Raw genomic sequence first — 4,490 nt, forward strand, 5'->3', positions numbered from 1 at the left:
GGACGATTTAGCTAACATTAAATTACTCTCGTTTGTCAAAAAAAGGCATGCAAACCAAGATCATTTTGTTTTGGCTGGGTTTTTAGTTTTATAACCTTCTATGCCAAACCCTGATGCCTCAAAATATCTAGCAGAGACAAATATAAATTCCAGACAAAAATGTATGCTGACAATTCTGAAGGCATTTCTATTTTTATTTTACAAATAATTTTAAAACCAGCTTGCTTAGTAAAGCTAAACTTGTCGCATGAACTTGAAAATTGCTTAGAATTATTTACTTAATTTATGAGCACTCCTTTACTTGTAAGCCAGTTTGGTAGACACAACATATAACAACAAGTGTACATAACAAATAAACTTATCAAGACATGTATACACACACAGGCACACGAAGATCCAATGGCTTTTATGCTGAAACCATAGTCATGAGCTAGCAATACATGCTCACCTGTTTTACTTTGTTTGCCCCAATAGATAATCCAATGAAGGCTGTGAACCAAAATTTCAGGTAAAGCTGTTTTCATGGCAGTTTGATTTTTAAAGGCAAACCCTCCCCAGATTCCATAGAATACTGGGGCCAAACAGCACCAAAGGAGAACATCGCATATGAACCAGGCCTGACCCTGCTTAAAACAGCAACACCAAAGCCTGGATACATGCAACTTCATCTCACTTTCCCATTCAACAGCAAACTCTAGATTCCAAACAGTATTGGGGCCAAACCATATTGCAACTGTGAGAGAAAATTCTAAGGAGGGCTTAGTAGCAGGCCTTAGAACCTCTGCTGAAGTGCCCCCATTGGAGATGTTAAGGTCCAGAGGATCCCCTGGGGCATCCCCCAGTGGAATCCAATCTTACAGTGTCAGACATCTGGGACTTTAGGGGGCATTGGTGCCACTTTGCATGTTTTTCCTCCAGAGGTGACGACCTACTATGAGCTTCCCTTTTGTCCCTGGATGAAGGCTTCAACTTCCAGCACCCTTATAATTTGATTAGGCCATGCTTTTCCATGCTTCCCATTCCACTAGATAGCAACTGGAGGCTGGGTGGGTTTCTTTTGTCCTTAGCCAGTTGGATGGGGTAAGGGAATAATTTAGCATAAGAAAAGAAGGTTTAAGTTGCCTGAAACACCTGGGAGTTCACCCTGGAGGAACTGCGCCACACATAGGTATTAGGGACTACAACTGGAATAGATAGAAAAGAGACCTTCCCCCTTTCAGGTGGGGCAACTATCCCCATTCAGGCAACACTAAAGAGTGGCCCTGGCCAGAAACCTGAAGTTGCTTCGGTGTTTAGGTAATGTCTACCAAGGGTCCTGAGTTGGTAAGGAAAAGAGAGAGAGAGAGAGAGAGAGTGAGAGAGATTGATTCCCCCATGTGGAGCAGAAAGAAAAAGGAAAGAAATAAACCCCAAACCTTGGGCTTACCTCCTGGCTGGCTTGCCAAAATATGTTACCAGTGGAGGTTGTGCAGTTTTCTTGGGGTTTTGAACAAAGAATTGGACAAAATGCACAAATAAAGCAAAGAAAGAATGAAGCAACAAAAGCAGAGATTTACTGAAAACAGAAGCACACTGCACAGGGTGGGAGCAGGCCCAAGCAAGAGGCTTAAGGGTCCAGTTACAGAATTTTCTGAGGTTTAAATACCTTCTGGAGGTTTCCACTGGTTCCTTGGTGAATGCCCTATGTAAATGAAGAGGCTAAAGTGAAGTTACAAAGTCATTTACTAGATGTACATCCTATGTAAATAAAGAGGATGAAGTAAATTTACGAAGTCATTTACTCAGTGTATGCCCTATGTAAATGAAGAAGATAATTCCTGTCATTGCTGAAGTGCTTCCATTTGATTTAATTCTAGGAAGTCCTTAGGTTTCCTGACTCCAGGCCCTGTTCTCTTGCCTCGTTTATATGATTGCTGTCATATCTAAGAAATGATTGCCCAACCCAAGACATGAAGATTTACTCCTACTGGTATGGCTGCTATAATTTCTTTTTTATCCCATTGGCTATTTAGGAGTATGTAGGGTTTCCCAGGCAAGATGGCCAAATAGGAACAGCTCCGGTCTGCAGCTCCCAGCAAGCACCTGGGAAGCACAGGGGTTGGGGCACTCCCTCCCCTAACCAAGGAAAGCTGGGAGGGGCTGTGCCATGAGGGACAGTGCTATCTGGGCCAGATACGACACTTTTCCCATGGTATTCACAACCGGCAGACCAGGAGATTCCCTCCGGTGCCTACACCACCAGGACCCTGGGTTTCAAGCACAAAACTGGGCAGCCATTTGGCCAGACACTGAGCTAGCTGCAGGAGTTTTTTTCATGCCCCAGTGGCACCTGGTACCCCAGTAAGATAGAACTCTTCGCTCCCCTGGAAAAAGGGCTGAAGCCAGGGAGCCAAATGGACTTGCTCAGCAGATCCCACCCTCACAGAGCCCAACAAGCTAAGATCTACTGGCTTGAAATTCTCACTGCCAGCACAGCAGTCTGAAGTCAACCTGGGATGCTCGAGCTTGGTGCGGGGAGGGGCGTCCACCATTACTGAGGCTCGAGTAGGTGGTTTTCCCCTCACAGTGTAAACAAAGCCACCAGGAAGTTCGGACTGGGTAAGACCCACCACAGTGCCGCAAAGCTGCTGTAGCCAGACTGCCTCTCTAGATTCCTCCTCACTGGGTAGGGCATCTCTGAAAGAAAGGCAGCAGCCCAAGTCAGGGGCTTTTAGATAAAACTCCCATCTCCCTGGGTCAGAGCACCTGGGGGAAGGGGCAGCTGTGGGTGCAGCTTCAGCAGACTTAAACATTCCTGCCCACCAGCTCTGAAGAGAGCAGCAAATCTTCCAGCACAGTGCTCGAGCTCTGCTAAAGGCAGAATGCCTACTCTCCTGTCCAGGAGACACCTCCCAGGAGGGATCAACAGACACCTCATACAGGAGAGCTCCCACTGGCATCTGGCAGGTACTGCTCTGGGATGAAGCTTCCAGAGGAAGGATCAGGCAGTAATCTTTGCTGATCTGCAGGCTCCACTAGTGATAACCAGGTAAACAGGGTCTGGAACAGACCTGCATCAAACTCCAGCAGACCTGCAGCAGAGGGGCTTGACTGTTAGAAGGAAAACTAACAAACAGAACACAATAGCATAAACATCAACAAAAAGGACACCCGTGAAAAAATCCTATCTGAAGGCCACCAACATCAAAGACCAAAGGTAGATAAATCCATGAAGATGAGGAAAAAGTGGCACAAAAAGGCTGAAAGTTCCAAAAACCAGAATGCCTCTTCTCCTCCAAAGGATCACAAGTTATAGCCAGCAAGGGAACAAAACTGGACAGAGAATGAGTTTGACAAAATGACAGAAGTAGGCTTCAGAAGGTGGATAATAACAAACTCTTCTGAGCTAAAGGAGCAGGTTCTAACCCAGTGCAAGGAAGCTAAGAACCTTGATAAAAGGTTACAGGAACTGCTAACTACAATAACCAGTTTAGAGAAGAACATAAATGACCAGATGAAGCTGAAAAACACAGCATGAGTACTTTGTGAAGCATACACAAGTATCAGTAGCAGAATCGATCAAGTGGAAGAAAGGATATCAGAGATTGAAGATCAACTTAATGAAATAAAGTGTGAAGACAAGATTAGAGAAAAAAGAATGAAAAGGAACAAACAAAACCTCCAAGAAATATGGGACTATGTGAAAAAAACAAATCTCATTTCATTGGTGTATCTGAAAGTGATGGGAAGAATGGAACCAAGTTGGAAAACACTCTTCAGGATATTATCCAGGAGAACTTCCCCAACCTAGCAAGACAGGCCAACATTCCAATTCAGGAAATACAGAGAACACCACAAATATATTCCTTGAGAAGAGCAACCCCGAGACACATAATCATCAGACTCATCAAGGTTAAAATGAAGAAAAAAGTGTTAAGGGGAGCCAGAGAGAAAGGTCAGGTTACCCACAAAGGGAAGCCCATGAGACTAACAGCAGATCTCTCTGCAGAACCCTACAAACCAGAAAAGAGAAAGGGGCAATATTCAACACTCTTAAAGAAAAGAATTTCACCCAGAACTTCCTATCCAGCCAAACTAAACTTCATAAGCGAAGAAGAAATAAAATTATTTACAGACAAGCAAATGCTAAGAGATTTTCTCACCATCAGGCCTGCCTTTACAAGAGCTCCTGAAGGAAGCACTAAATATGGAAAGAAAAAACCAGTACCAGCCACTGCAAAAACAAACCAAAATGTAAAAGACCATCAACACTAGGAAGACACCACATCAACTAATGGGCAAAATAACCAGCTAGCATCATAATGACAGGATCAAATTCACACATAACAATATTAACCTTAAATGTAAATGGCTAAATGCCCCAATTAAAAGCACTGACTGGCAAATTGGATAAAGAGTCAAGACTCATTGGTGTGCTGTATTCAAGAGACCCATCTCACGTGCAAAGACACACAGAGGCTCAAAATAAAGGGATGGAGGAAGATTTACCA

Source organism: Pan troglodytes, chromosome 1 (genome assembly GCF_028858775.2).
Source record: "Pan troglodytes isolate AG18354 chromosome 1, NHGRI_mPanTro3-v2.0_pri, whole genome shotgun sequence".
Classification (NCBI taxonomy): Eukaryota; Metazoa; Chordata; class Mammalia; order Primates; family Hominidae; genus Pan; species Pan troglodytes.